This window comes from Pleurodeles waltl, chromosome 5 (genome assembly GCF_031143425.1).
Source record: "Pleurodeles waltl isolate 20211129_DDA chromosome 5, aPleWal1.hap1.20221129, whole genome shotgun sequence".
Classification (NCBI taxonomy): domain Eukaryota; kingdom Metazoa; phylum Chordata; class Amphibia; order Caudata; family Salamandridae; genus Pleurodeles; species Pleurodeles waltl.
In genome coordinates, this window is record NC_090444.1 from 1149572303 (window position 1) to 1149589041 (window position 16739).

Consider the following 16739-nt stretch of genomic DNA (forward strand, 5'->3'; position numbering starts at 1 on the left):
TAAAATTCAATATAATAACCCCTTTCTCACACAAAAATACGGTTCTACCTTGCCCTGTGCAACTTTGCACCCAAGCCTGGTCTAGATTGGGGTCCTCTCTTTGTGCTGCCCTGAAGCTACGTTGGGGTCCCCACTTGTTGTCTGTGGAAGAAGACATGGAAGGATCATTACTGAAACAAATACTTTTAATCCAACTGCTTTTTAGATTTGAGTTTGGCATACCCCTTTCTAGCTCCTCACTTCAGAAAGGGACTTCCTCTAGCCAGTCCGTTTCTGTGTTCTCTCTAGTTATGGCTAACAAAAGTTGCTGAAATCGAGGATGGTCAGTCCTTATTATCACATCTTTGACCAGATTAGGGATAAACCCCACTGGTACTGTATCCAATTCTCCATCCCACAACACTTGTATTTGGGCTGCAGAATAAATTTTCTTGTCCCAGTGGACACACGTAATAACCACCTGTTCCTGATCCCGTATTTTCTCAGATCTACTCATTTTTAATGAACTACTGTGTAACAGCACCTTAAGTCTATTATGGCTCCAATGGGTTGTCCGTCGTGTATTACATCTCTGGTATAGGCTCCCATGCACAACAAGTGTCTCTTGAAGTACCCTACTTCCACGGGTTCTAGAGTTGTAGGTTTAGGTTTCTGAGGGTGATATCAGGCTAGATGGCGCCATTCGGCACACTGAAAACACTGGGGCCCTTGTATCTTTTCCTACAACCTCAAGGATGGACTGTTTTCAGGGGAGACTCCCTTTCAGCCCATTGGAGTAGCGGATTGGCTCTTAGACGGTCTGGTTTTAAATTCTGGGGATCTATGATATGCGCTTGCCAACTCTGTAGCCATAGTGACTATGACATTCTGATGTCGATGGGTCCAGGCTTGTGTGATTCCCGTCAAAGCCTCCAAAAATTGTTTAAGGTAGACCATTCTCCACCACTTCTTCTCTCATCGAGATACCATATTTTAGCCACCTACTTCCTAAGTTTTGTATTCGATAATAAAACACCCTTGGGTTGTCACTGGGACTCCATTTCTCCTTTCGTAACTTCGCCCTATAATACTCTGGATCATATCCAAGACACTATGGATCGCTTTTTTAATATTGGCTTATGGCATTATACCAATTTGCGGCCTGATAAGCTGCCTGTAACTCCCCAGACAGTAATGGTGCTCCATACTGGCACCATAGTTCTGGTGATCATGCAGCAGTGGAAGCTACTCGTTTGAAGTTGGTAAAGAAAATAATAATCAGGATCTTGTCCAGCCTAGTAATTTTAAAGTCCTGTAGTGGGTAAATTAGGATGCACCTTTGTGTTGGCTATTGCATCTGTCAACTTGAAAACAGCTGTATCCAGGGCCTGTTGGTTACTCGCAATAAGATTGGCTTGTGTTTTCAGGGCGGCTTGTAAGTTCTCTCTGTCCTGTTGCACCACTTGCCCCTGCTGCTCACCTACTAGTTGCAGGGTGCGCCAGAGAGCAGGTGTGCAAAATGGCCGCATTCTTGTGAGGCTCTTGAAATCTGGGGATAACATCCTCCATCATCCTGCCTCATCAGCAGAGCCAGAGACCCCTGTCAAAGTCTTTCACCCTTTTGTTTGCTTTGTGATGCAGGGCAGCCGTTCAGCGGAATCGCTGGGCCGTTTGGCGAATGGGAATGTTGCCGTTGGTGGATCCTGGGGCCGATGACTCAGCCCTGCATGGGGCCTGCCTGGTGGAGGCAGAGACCCGGCAGCGCCGTCCTTAAGTGGGAGAGACCCGTGACCGGTGCCTATCATCGTCCATTTCTGCAGTGGGGGGCATTAGTGGTGACTAGGCCACCCACACCGGGAGTGAGGAGCACTTGGAGCTTGCCAGCAACAGGGACTCCTCTGTGTGGCCTGTTTCTGCAGGTGCTGCATGCTACCCGGGGCTGCACATTTACAGTGAGGGTGATTGGGCTGCATTTGCACGCTTTGGTTCTTCAACTTTAGATACCGTTATTATAGCCACCGTTTATTCATCACGTCCATCCTTCCTCATTTCTCATTTGTATGTTCCATTCCCTTAATTATTGCATCTTTCAGATTAGGATTCCTTGCCCCAAGTTTCTCTTGAACCCTCATGTCATTCATATATTTCACCAAAAGGTCTCTTATCAACAAATCTGTCAAATACCCAAATTCTCAAGCGCTAACAATATTTCTTAAGCAGGCGACACAGTTACCTATACTTTCTCATTTGCCTGACTGACAAAAAAGTGTGACTCCCCAAAAACATTTATCTATGTTCCAAAATACTGTTTCAACTTTTTTACAACATTTTTACTGACATTTCATAAGTCTCAGGGTTCTCCTTTAGCATTCCCTATATGAAAGAAACATACATTTTTATTAATTACTCAAATATACCTCATATAAAGACTCTGACCTAGATGCCTAGGTATTATGATCGTGTGACATGAAGTCAACCATAATCCCAACAATGCTTACAATATGGAAGTAATGACGACTATTATGACAGGCCGACCGTTGTGCCAAAGCTGCACATCATAATGACCATGATGTCCACAATATTTCACTCTTGGCCACCATTATGCCAGGAATAGCCAAAATTTGTTCCATGATGCTCACAACATATCACAAATAGCTACCTGTTTCCAACACAAGACCATGAATGCCCAAAACATGTTAAAGGTGACTTATTATGCCAAGGCCACAATTATGCCATTAATGGACACAACTGTGCCAGAAATTAACTTCTTATGAAGGAGGGACACAATTAACTTCAGGTGATCCCCGATACCGGGCTCAGCTTCTAACGAACAACACCGTCTGTCAGGGAGGGATACAATAACAGACATATCAATGTGTACACGTGCAAACACATTGAAGGAGGTGCATTTAAACACAAAATTTGCACTCATGAATGTACATCCACAACCATTAACCAAGTTCTGGAAATGAGTGACATTCTTAACTGTCTCAGTTTTGGATCTCCAGGCCTGGACTCCCCAGCTCATGGTCTGCTGATGCACTCAAATTATTCACCTCAGCTCTAGTGCCTGCAGTCCCAAATTTTAGTGACTCCACTCTGGCTACTGCTGCTGCTCTCATTTTCTAGCCCAGTGTTCAGACATGCAATGTGAGTGATAGAGCAGGCCACAGCATGACTTGATGCCTTGTGACTTTGAAAGGTTGAGAGTGGAAACAGCTGGTCAGAGAAATTAGATAGGTAGGCTATCATTCTACAGATCGTAAGAAGAACATTGCTGCCTTCTTCAATGTGTACAAATTCTTAGAATAATATATTACACAGTTTTTCATTTATGAGAGCAACTTCAGAAGGTGCTGGTGAGGCACGAGCAGCTCTAGAATGAAGTCTACGACTGGAACCTGGTTAATTTTACATTCACTTCCTATGATTGAGTCCATAACAACATCATCTCAACTTTAAATTCTTCTTCATTAAGGTGGTTGAGAGCACTCAAAGCAAAGACATTTACCACGAGTGAGGAGCCAGCCCTGTGATTAAGCATGCCATTCTAGGGTGAATGGGGGCTTTTTACCACCTACTGACCAGAAGAGTAACACATTCACTCGAATGAGGGTTTCTTTATTATCCTACCTTATTTGCTTTTTCCCGGGAGTACCAATAATGGTTATAGTCTGGTAAATGTAAAGAGATTGTCTTACGCACAGCCCCACAGGCAGCTTTGCATTGACAGCACTGCACAGTAGGATGACCAACCGTCCATAAATTTCATGGACTGTCAGTTATTTGGGCCCTTTGTCCATGCTAATCTCTTTCACGGACCCCTTTTGTCCTTAATTCCGGACATTGGACATAGCTGCTCTGATCCCCTGCAAGATGCCTCAGAGTTCTGTAACGCTCACTATAGGGGCCTGCAGCAGCTTCTTCCCGACCCAGTCCATCACTCATGCAGAGTGCTATTGGCCCATTATCATTCTGATTGCCTGTGGTGACCACATACAGAATGATAATGGGCCTCTCTGTGCAGTCACAGTATGTGCTGGGCCTTCTCCTGTCCCAGCCTGGCATTCTGCTTTTGTTCAGGGGCTGGAGTCACCTCACCAGGGGCCAAGCTCTGGGGAGGTGGGGTAGCATTTTGGCACTTCTTACAGGGTTAAATGTACAGACTTCAGACCCCTTGTGTGCCAGCAATTTATGGGCTAAAAACGTCAGTTCAAATCTGGTGATTAATGTATCTGAATTTTGTTTTAGCCGAGTTTTGATTCATCATAAAGTAGCGCAGCAGGATAGTGCGTCTCCAGCAAAGCACAACATGTAACATGCAGATTAAAGATTTCTTTAATGTAGACAGCTCAATGGGTTACTGTTTTTGTCACAGGGACCCTTTAGTTAATTGCATTTATATACAATCCTAATATAGTGAGCTATGAACCAAAATCAAATAGCAGTATGGAAACTGCAAGGCACATGTTTACAGCCTTATTGTTTTTCTCTAATCTTTCATTATTCTAAGGTTGATAAATGGCGTTCCTTTGGATAATAATAATTACTTATTAGTAAACACATCACTAACCACTATGTTATGTTTTAAATCCAGAGTTTGCACTTACCCAGATTAAGCAGCCATAACATTTAATGTTTACCAATATGGATGATATGTGACTCCCACAAGTTGTATCCCTCATTGTCCTAAGCGGGGCCACAAGATTTATGTGTCCAGGAAGGGCCAAATTATGAGGCAGGGTTGAGTAAATTATGCAGCAAGAAAAGGCAAATTATGTGGCTGAATGCAGCACAATTTGTAATAGTATTACTGAATTATTTTTAAACTTTTTAACACTGTCTGGGCAGGGGTTTTACCTCATTAGTGACTGTTTAGCACCCAAATATAGCAATAAGGAACAGAAAGACAACCATTCAACCTTTGCAAAGGGTCTTCCACTGCACAAAAACATGTGTTGCTGCGTTTTTTGTAACTTTTGAATAATTTTAGCTTAAATCTGCAGAATATGCAGCAAATGATGGATTATGTGGCTAATGCAGCAAATCTATAATCATGCGAAAATCACAGCAGCCGGACAACTGAATAATTCCAGTGGCTCTGGTCTCAAGTAACATTCCCTATAAATTGGCTTACACACTTATAAAAGCCACTGTGTCTATATAATATGAGGACCATCACCTCTTTCTTTCTTTCCTGGTTCCCACTCTGTGGGCCCTCCTCCCCTTCAAACTATGCCTCGATCACCTCGCAAGTTTGGTTGATCTTTACATGCGCTGCACTGTATGTTCAAGTCTCCATAGCAAACAAATTGCTAAGAATATTTAACTGAAGGCCGGTGCTTCAGTTGAGTTAAGTTAGCTCTGTCCACCTTAAAAAATGTGTGACTTGATCTTCATTTTGCTGTTCCAGTCTCAGTTTTTTTTTAATGAGACTGCTAGCTGGGTGAGGAACTGGGAATCAGAGTACTTTCGTTTGTGAGACTGCAGAATACTCTGCAAACCATTTTGCTCTAGGAAATGCCCAACCACTGTGTCATAAATAATGTAAGACGAATGATAGGAGTTCCCGAGATTTATTTACACATAAAGAAAACACGTCCTGTCAGTCCCACATCCATCAACGAATAACCGTCATCCCCGTGCCTTCCCCGTTCCCCCCGTTCTACATTCCAGATTCCCTCTTACCTTCCACTATACCACATTCTCTCTATAACATACTTTCCCTCTTTAAACAAAAATAAATAAAACAGGTATGTATCTATGGCCATAAAATGATGAACAAACTTAACAAAATAAACTTAGAAACCCACTGCAATAAAACATCGTAATAAGAGTCCTTTTTTCAGATGTACTGTTTTCCTAAACAAAATCCTTGAACTTGGCTGGTTGACGTCTTACTCTAAAGTTGGACTTTACTTGTGATGCAACAGAGGTATCCCCCACAGCAACATTAACGTCACCGTCACACGTCTGCATCGATTCTTCCTCTCCAGAACTATCCTCCACCACTTCCTGATGATCACAACCAACTTCACCATATCGCATACCATCTTCAATCCTAAACAAAGGATTTATAGCATAACTCCTGTCCTGGTCCTTGTCATTCCACGCACACTTTGCTAGTCTACTTACATTCCACACCTTGCCATCCTGCGTAACAACACTATTCCTGAACACTTTTATAACTTTCAAAGCCTCTCCAAACCTAGCCGCTCCTTTCACCAAGAAACCAGGTTCACGCACCTTCACCCAATCACCCACCTCAAAACAAGGTTCTTTCACTTTCCACTTATCATCATACCTCTTCTTGAAATACTCCTGTTTCCTCCTTAACCTCTCTCTAACTTCTTCAACTGAGACTGCCTCCCAGTCTCTATTCTGCTTCTTCTTGAACCACCAAGGGCACAATTTAGACACAGGGTGTCTGCCTTTAAGTAATCTAAATGGACTCACCTCTGTAGTACTTTGCGGTGTGATACGATAATGCCACAACCTCTCCCTCAATTTTTCTTTCCACAATCCACCAAATCCACGCGCCCAGAAAATACTATCTTTAAGAACCCGGTTAAATCTTTCAACTTGACCATTGCCTTTAGGATCATATAAAGGAGTAGTTACATGTTTGATGTTACTGTACTTAAGAAAACTTTTCATCTCACTCGAAGTAAGCTGGACACCATTATCTGAAATCAAAACTTCTGGATAACCTTCTCTAGCAAAGACCTCTTTAAGGAATTCAACAATAGTTGCTGATGTCACCTGGGAAACCAACTTCACCTCTGGCCATTTGGAAAAATAATCTATCAACACCAGAGCATAACGTGTATCTGTTGGAAGAGAAAAGAACGGACCCGAAATGTCAAATCCTAATTTCTGCCAAGGTGAACTCGGCCAGGGAACAGGAATTAGAGGAGCAGGAACCGTCTTCAACATTTTCTCTGCATTCACACACACTCCACACTCCCTCACTACCCTGTCCGCCATTTTATCCAGTCCAGGCCACCAAAAACAAGTGCGAATCAGTCTTTTCATGGATGACATTCCTGGATGACCCTCGTGTGCTAGTTTTAAAATCACATCCTGCATTCCCTTTGGAGAAATACATTTCCCTTCCTTAAACAACATATCGTTCTCTATGTCCAACTCATCTTTCACCTTACCATACGGCTCTACTTCAACAGTTACACTTCTCCTGTTTGGCCAACCTTCCCTCACATACTTCTTAACCTCTTGGAGCACTTGGTCCTCCTTATCACATTTGATCCACTCATTCTCGTCTATACCACCAAATTCAGCAGACATATAACCCGAAACAGCAGAAACCACGTCACACTCCAAAACACCCTCACAAACTCCTCTCTCCATCTGTGGAAGGCGCGACAAACAATCCGCTACAGCATTGTTTCTTCCTGGCACATATTCAACCTTGAAACAATACTCCTGCAACCTGGAGACTAATCTGGCAATACGAGCAGTAGCATTCCAGCCACCACCTGGAGATAAGATACCAACCAAGGGTTTGTGGTCTGTTTGCAAAATGAATTTAGATCCCCAAATATAGTCCCGGAAATGTTCAACCGCCCAAATGCACGCTAACAGTTCCTTTTCAATCACTGCATACCTTCGCTCTGCCTCGGTCAAAGTACGAGATGCGAAGGTAACATTCCATCGGTCCTTCCCACACCACTGAGATAACACACCACCAAGTCCATACATACTTGCATCCACCGTCACAATGCATTGTGCCCCCACACAGAAAGGCTTCAATGTAGGTGCCTCAACAATTTTTTTTTTGATTATCTCAAATGCATTACTTTGTTTATCAGTCCAAACATACTGAACACCTTTGCGTGTGAGCTCCCTCAAAGGTTCCATCTTGGTAGCAAAATCCTTGATAAATTTGCTATAATATTCATACAAGCCGGTGAAAGACAACAATTTCTCCCGATTATCAGGCACTGGAGCATTAACTATTGCTTCCACAAGAGATTGTTTGGGAACTACCCCTTCACCTGAAATAGAGTGACCCAAATACTCAACAGATTTCGCAAAGAACTTGCATTTCTTCGCCTTCAAGGTCAACCCATTCTTACTCAGTATTTTACATACATTCATCACATGCTGTTTATGTTCATTCTCATCCTTTGAGAAAATCAGAACGTCGTCTTGAAAACATTTTACGTATTTGTCCATGTCCTTAAACAGATGAAACATTGCTCTCTGGAAGACAGACGCAGCTGATGCCAAGCCAAAAGGCATCCTTTTGAACTGGTATAATCCTTGCGGGGTAATAAACGCTGTTAAATGTCTAGAGTCTTCAGTTAACTCAATCTGATGGTACGCTGATCTCAAATCTAGTGTGGAAAAGATGTTCGCCCCTTCCAACATACTAATAACCTCGTTGATCTTTGGCAAAGGATGACAATTCACAATGATATTGGCATTTACAGCTCTCAGATCCACACATAGTCTCAAAGATTTATCAGACTTACGTGCCAAAACAATCGGAGAAACCCACTCAGAGGATTCAATCTCCTCTATCACACCTTCACTCACCATCTCTGATAACATCAGCTTTAACTCTTCTCTCACACTGATGGGAACATTTCTAAGTTTCTGTATCAGAGGTTTAGCATTAGCCTTAACCTTGATTTTATGACTATAATTGGCTAATTTGCCTAATTTGCTAGTGAACACTTGTGGAAATCTGGACGTAATCCATTCAGTCACCTCCCTTGACTCTACCACCAAGACAGGCTCGCTAAACCGGGGGTTCAAAATTATACCCAGTTTCCCTTGGTCTCTCCATCCCAGGACATTCACACCCTTAGCAGCAACATACAATTTAATACTCGCACATCTCCCTTTAAAATTGATAACAGTATCCACAAAACCAATCACCTCAATAGTACCCCCATCAAAACTTTCCGCAACAATATCAGATTCTTTTAGATCACCCTTATTCCAAATCCCCTCAAAGGTCTGTTTAAAATACTCAAACGTGACGATGGTCCAAGGGGACCCCAAATCTGCCATTAACTCTAATTTCCTTCCAGCAACATGCACTTCACACCTTGGTTGACTTAAACGTTCATACCCTATTACATTTCCCTGCTTGAGCGACAACACCATCCCTCTGTGCTCGCCATCAAACTCCAGACACTCTTCACTATTTTTCTTGACACTCACGCACGCCATCTTTCCCTTGGCAACATAGTTCCCTTTCTTGACATCTTTACACACACCTGCAAAGTGTCCTAACCTTCCACACTTCATGCACTCTTTTCCAACTGCAGGACACTGAGGTGACGAAGCCAGGTGGTTCAGACTACCACAACGAAAGCATGACAGTTTTTCCGGCCTGTCATGTTTTAGCCATTTCCTGCCTGCTGCAGTATGCTTGACAGCAACATTACTATTCAAATTACTGCCCACCATTGCACCCACCACCTCAGACTCTAAACATTTGACCTTGTCAGTATCTTGTACTGATCTCATCCATTGTTCAGATTGCTCTAAAGCTTTCGCAGTTGTAATTACATCTTGTAATTTGGGATCACCCATAACCCATAGATGCTCTTGGATTTTCCTGCTTTTGACATGCACAATAATTTGATCTCTAATCATTTCAGTCATATTTCCAAAATTGCAATGTACAGATAGGCCACGTAACGCTGTAAGAAATTCATCAAATGTCTCTTCTGAATGTTGTACTCTTGTGTCAAATTTGAATCTATTCAATGCTAGACTCGCAGTAGGTTTGAACCTCATCTCCAATCTCATTAGCGCCTTTTGAAGACATCCACCTCTCCATCGTCTTGATCTTGTACTGGAATCGGGGGTAAAGTTCTAAAAACCATTTGCCCCTCAGAACCCAAACAATGCAATAAAATATTATTTTTCCTTTCCTGTGACATGTTGTCATCATCAATAGTTTTCATGTAGGTTAAAAACTCCTCCTTCCACCTAGACCAGTGCATTGGTGGATCACCCTTGCTCTGTAAAAATTTAGCTGGGGGTTCAAATTGCATGTCTTTGTCTTTTTACCTTGCTGAGAAAAGAATAAACAAATAGAAATAATATCAGATTCCACAAGTTATTTTCCTTAAAAAAAAAAAATCTGAACTTATCCAAGATGTTCTTTTTTGAAAAATAACATTTCCAGTTATTAAAATTGGTCTTAGCAAAAAAAAAACCTGCAGAAAAGTCCTCTTCTAATGTCAACACAAATGTCTTTATCTTTATATAGTCCTTTCTCGTTGACACTACAGCCAGAAACAAAATCCTTTCACCATGTCCACACCTTGAGAGGAGAAAAAAAAAAACACAGGCCCCGCCCACCGTCAGACCAAATACGGCACAAGCGGCAGAAATGCAGGACACAGATAAGCGAATCTTTAGTAACGCGGCCTCAACCAGAAAAGAAAACGCTCGTAAAGCTCAGAATGCATCTGAGCTTAAAGATTCCAACAGGATGACGCGCTTATGAAGGACAAAAGCTGTCGCGCGGCGCGTTGTTCAAGATAATGCCGCGCGACTGTCTTTAACTGCCGTTACACCAACAGGCAGGTAGGTTCAAACTGAAAAGGTAATCCCAAGAAAAGTGCCAAGTTACCGCAAATTTGTCGAATTACTTAAACTCCCTTCTCAATGTTTGCCGTATTCTTACAGCGTGGGCGGCTTCCTCCTAGTGTGCAGCTTGCTTCACGCTAAATAGTTCAGGCGGGCAGCTCCTATCTTGCTGCTCCTTGAATTGTTCAGGCGTGGGTTCATCCCATCCTCGTCGCCAAAATGTCATAAATAATGTAAGACGAATGATAGGAGTTCCCGAGATTTATTTAAACATAAAGAAAACACGTCCTGTCAGTCCCACATCCATCAACGAATAACCGTCATCCCCGTGCCTGCCCCGTTCCCCCCGTTCTACATTCCAGATTCCCTCTTACCTTCCACTATACCACATTCTCTCTATAACATACTGTCTCCACAGTTTGTGTAGAGTAGACTCTACGAGATGTTGGTGCATTCTGCAATGGATGCAAAAGTACATTTTGTTTACAAGGTTAAACATGAAGTAGGCTATGAATTTACCTTTCCTGAACTGCACAATAATAAGCTCTACCTCATTATGTCCACGGTGAGTTCATGTTGTTTTTAATGGCTCCCCATGCCACCAGCTTTATTTTGCCTGGTGATTCCGGATGATCATTTGGTCAATACCGTTGCCCGTCTACACTCTACACTCATATGGTTGGTTGAGCGACCTGGGTGATGTCCAGAGGTTTACTGTGTCTAGCATGCTGTCTCACAGTTCACTGTGTGTCGAGGCTGCTGTGAAATGGTACACTGCGTGTTCAAGCCGCTGAATTGTGATTCATGGTTTGATCGGGCTGATATATGATGATTGTCTGTCCAGTCTACTTTATCATTTTTCCTTGTGTGGCTTGGCTTCTGTCTGAAGGCTCACTTAGTCTTAGTGAGCCGTCTGATGGTGAAATGTGACCAGGCTACTGTATGGTGGTTGACAGCATGATGTGGCTGCTTCGCATGCCAACGCTGTTGTCACTCTGACCACTTTTAAGGGCAGGCTGTTGCTTGATGTTCCATATGTGCCAAGTCTTGTTCGAGTTATGTCACAATATGTTTTGAGCTAGCCTAGCACATATTACATTTTAAACTGTACTTTAGTATAGCTTGGAGAGTGCTTGTGGGCTATAAAGGAGGCTGTGTGGTGCATATTTGCACTAACATAGAGTGCTCTTGCAAAACCAGTATTTAAATTGACCTGGATTGGTGTGGAGATAGGTGGTTGAGGCAAAAATCAATTGCATTAGGACAGCCTCTGGGTAGCTTGGTGTACAATAACAGGGCTAGTACAAAAAATAGATACTGAAGGGAGGTCTTAAGAACATCAGTTTTGGGACAGTCTCATGAAGGAGCATGTGAATTAAAGGTTTATAGGCAAGTAGACTGGCTGGCGTGACAAGAATAAAATACATTATGGGTACTGCAATACATAGTGGATTGCTTGAGGTGGGACATAATGGAATGGGAGAATACTCCGGATGTGTCATTACTTTTCAAATAGTTACTGTAGTGTAAGCAGTTTACTGCCTACCCCATCTGAGGACGCCCATCCTTCCGTGGTGTATGAGTATGCATCAAGTGTCATTGATGAAAGCCTTCTTAAACTCATTGTGATCTGAAGACAAGGGCTAGTACACAGTTATCTTAACCCCCTTTCATATCAAAATAAATTGCAGTATCTGTGCTAATCTCCCCAGGTTTAAACCACTCTACTTCCCCATTCAGACACGATTGTATGATAGGAGGAACTGTATATAATTTGGAAATAAGGTGTCTGAATGTTTAAATTGGACATTTGAGGCACATAAGAAATTCACCCCTCACTTTCTAGTCGGTGGTGGGTAATGCCCTTAACGCAGGATGCCAAAGTTCTGATTCACCTATGGGCCCACTCAAGACAAGACAGGTTAATTTAATATATCTACCGAAGCATATAAACTTAGTCAGATTCTTTCATCTGGTAAGTCTACCTCTGCCACCATGTACTTAATCACTGATTCACAATGCAGGACATGTGCATCAATCTCGGTAATGCCGCCTTTAGCCTTCACCCTTTCTAATTTTTTTAAAAAACTGGGTACTGATATTGGCAAAATGTTCCTCTTTAACAGAATTAATGAGATACTGAGCAAGAGAACACCATGTATCTCCTCTACAGCATCACCCACAAGAATACCCTAAATGTTCAAACTTCACACCCTTGCACAACCAGCCTAGCCCCAAGTGCACAAAGTCTGGCAAACTATCACACATACTACCCAGCCTTATGAGTTTGAGTTGAGAAGGTGAATGGGCAATAAAGATGCTTTTAAATGTTCTTTTCAGCTTGTCACAAGTGGTATGTGTTCAAGAACAGAGGGCAAATGTCAGGCTGTTTCGTCTGACAAATTTTTGCTTATTCCTTTAACATGTGATATGTTGGTATATAGTGGGATGTTTCTACAGAGTATGATGGCGCTACCTATCTTAGATTCCTGCTTGCTTAGCTCTGGAGGTGCACTGAACAGGGTGATCACCCCCAAAAGACCCTGTGTATCAGCAACAAATTACCGATAAACATGAATTCCTATTCTCAGGCACTCACCCGGCACTAGAACACAGTTCGTAAATCTCACAGTACACAAATCATATTAATTGATTGTCCTTATTCCATACAATATTTATTGCAATTCTCTACACTATCCATGTGAGTAATGTCCACTGTACATCCAATACAGTTCCATCAAATGTTCATCCGGTCAAATAGTATGGCTTTCACATTAAATTTCCAATGAATAGAAATCTTGTGTTCATCAATTTGACCCCAACCTTGTGTCCCACAATAAAGCCAATTTCCAATGTAGAGACCTTGTGTTCATCAATTTGGTCCCAGCTTTATGTTCAACAATTAAGCCAATACGTGTTTCGTTAGGGGTATCTCACTCTAGACTTCATCAGGGCTGTGATGGTATATGGCAAAAATAATTAAATATGCAGTGCAACAATGGTTTAAATCATATTAATTTACCATGCGGTGTTCCGTGGGTAATAATATAGTTTCTCCAGAATTCAAAATACCTGTATATGTAATAATCACCTGTGTATAGAATAAGTGGTAATATAAAATATAATAATGTATATTACACTAATATGAACATTTGATGGAACTGTATTGGATGTACAGTGGACATTACTCACATGGATAGTGTAAAGAATTGCAATAAATATTGTATGGAATAAGGACAATCGATTAATATGATTTGTGTACTGTGAGATTTACGAACTGTGTTCTAGTGCCGGGTGAGTGCCTGAGAATAGGAATCCTTTAACATGTGGTTAGGTGTTTACAAAAGTCTCTAACTTTGCAGTCAAAGACATAAGAGTAAAATGGTCTGGTTGACAGTCTTTTTGTGATGGTAAAGGGTTTGTGAAAAGAAAGGCTTTGGGCTGTGAGTTTTTTTGTAATCTGCTCACAGAAATAACTCACAGAAATGAAACACCCCAATCAGTATACTATTTCCCATATACAGGTAAAATAAGAGGGCTGATATGTGGCTAGCCCGGGCATTGTATAGTAATGTCAACCCCGATCTAACTGCTCCGGCCCACAATAATACTATAACAATCAGCATTGTGCAGCCAATTATGGCTCATGCAGGCTGATTAGCAACTCCCTTTTCCTGCATAATGCTCTTACCCTCAAACAAGACCTGTCTGCTACAGGTCTTATCCATCACGCAGTACTGTACCAGCCACTAAATCAGTCATTACCAGCTGAACAGACATGGAATACCCGAAGCGATCTGACACATAAAGCTTGCCACTCGGAGGACTGCACCATAGTCCAGCACTGCAGGTCCCAATTAGCTGCATTCTACGTGTACTGCTTTACATCTCACAATAGCACTGTAAACAAAATATTAGACTGGACAACCAAGTGCAGTAACCACATAAATAGATTATGATCATATAAAATACCACCTTTTTCTTGCTCAGTTTCTCAAAGCTGCACGCATACCGAAAAACTGTGAAGCGCATGATTGTCTCAACCTAATATAAGCTTATTTTGTCTTGTACTTATGATGGTTGCCTATTTACTTACTTATATACTATTGCTCGACCTCTTCTGATGTGTGTACGTACAACTTACGTCTTGCCCCTAATTTTTGTCCTGAATTTTGACCTTCTGTCCTGAATTTTTGTACTGCATTTTGACCCTTTGTCCTAAATTTTTACACTCACTATCCTGAATTTGCACCCAGGTCAGTTGATCACTGTACCGTACAGACAGCCATTGAAGCGGCCCTCCTCACAATAAGCCCTCGTGACATTTGTGTACACGTCCATATCTGTGTAAACGTAGCCTTTCGCATTAGTGCTTGTGCTACCCTCAACCCTCTCTGCTGTCGTTGCTCACTTCTGGCAATGAAGGCAACGTCGCGATCTGTCACTCAAGCAGATTGCCACCACTCGTCAATAGAAGTCATGGTCCTTTGCAAAGCCTGGAAGCCATGCACAGAGCTTGCCAGCCACGCATAATGCTAGTCATGTAAAGTTAACTGTGAAAACGGCCGTGCACTACACCAATTTTGCTGGTTTCCAGCCCTGAACGGTTCCCGTTAGTCTTGCACAGAGACAGACACTTGGGTAATCTCATGCCTACTATTCCGGAGCACTGCCAGCTCTGTGCTGACTGCCAGACACCACAATAATATGCCACCAGTGTTTTGTACTGTAAACAATGCACACCTTGCCATTTTTGTAAGCATCCAAGCACCAGCCGGCCATGCACCCTTTTTGCAAGTCCTATAGGATGCGCATGTAATTAAGTCAGTAAACGCACGCAGTGTGAAGAACGGCAGTCAAATAGCCTTATGTCATCTTGGCTTTTTTAAGCAATAGCGCTTTGACCACATACTTAAACTTTGGCAAACAAAAACACATATCCGAGAAAGCAAAGCGCTTTTGGTTATCTAAAAACAACAGAAATAGTTTAAAGTGCTGAACACAGCATGGGAACTGCGTGGCAGTCATGATCAAAGCACGTAGCGAAGGAAGAGCACTTTTTAAGCAGGTGGTTAGCAATATTTCCTTTTTGGGTATACGTGTAAAGCGTTATCTCTTCTGAAAGAGCATCGCACTTGAATAAGGGGTGTATGTTGATCATACGTAGTAAGGCAGCCATAAATTAACAGGGAACCAACAAAACAACTTTGAGCAGCTGCGCAGTGGGCGAAATAGGTTAGCCACTGCTGTCACAGGCTCACATAAGGTGGCGCGAATTGTTTTAACATTCAAATTTATCGAAAACTTACCAAATACTTTCACTTGCGAGCAGCATTTTGGAACTTACGTGCACAGCGTCAAACATACGATTTACGGCCTGAAATACACACTTCAGCGTCGAAATACTAAATGCTCAAAACCACCGGTAAAATTATTTTAATCCACGTTCTATTGAGTTTGTTTAGAGGAAACACGAGGTCAACCTCACAATCTGGAAGGACAAACACGAGCGTGAACTTTACCTCCAGCACCAAGAAAACTCGACTGCTTCTTCCTCTTCGCTTCCAACTCGAACCATCGCCTACCAGAGAGAGACAATTGGGAAAGCTGGGTTTGTTGTGATGGATAGATCAAGGCGCTCTCTAGGAAGTGTATATCCAGCTGCAACCCCGTTAACGCCTGCGATTGGTTGGAACGACCAGCACGTTCATCCAATGATGAAAAAAACACTCCCTCGCACCGGAAGAGGTTGCCTATCTGTCCCGGAAGACATTGCTCAGCCGCAAGGGAGCCGATACTCCAAACTGTGTGTTCAGAAAGTTTGGAAGCTGGACTCGCCGTGCTGGATGAATCTAAAGCAGCACTGTAGCTGCAGAAAATACAGTACAGAGGCCCGTGCCATAGCCGCGTGATAGAAGGCGCCAGTGTGAGTTTGGGGGCACGTGTCCAGAAGGGTATGAGTTGCCAGGAAGTGCCACTGTCCGGTGAGCCTGTGGCTGGAGGCTCTACAGCGCCCCGAAAAGAGTCCCTGGCAGCCAGAAGTCGGAATGCAGTGCTTTAAGTGTGACTCACAGGGTGGGGTGGAGCAGCGCTGGAAATGGAAAACAGTGTAACCCTCTCAAGAAAAAAGACAACTGTGACAGCACTTCGGTTCGGGGTTACTTAATCGCCCCACAGTCAAGTTT

General features: G+C 42.6%; 1 protein-coding gene across 4 annotated transcripts in view; it reads right to left on the bottom strand.

The window, feature by feature from the left end:
- Window positions 1-16250, bottom strand: part of MCM9 (minichromosome maintenance 9 homologous recombination repair factor) — a 287879-nt gene extending 271629 nt beyond the window's left edge. For 3 of the 4 annotated variants that reach the window (XM_069235380.1, XM_069235381.1, XM_069235379.1), the window contains exon 1: window positions 16077-16249. The gene's annotated coding sequence lies outside the window, so the exon portion shown is untranslated. Of the gene's footprint in view, window positions 1-16076 lie in introns of all 4 variants that reach the window. The other variant, XM_069235378.1, reaches the window with a different exon arrangement.
- Window positions 16251-16739: the final 489 nt, after the last annotated feature.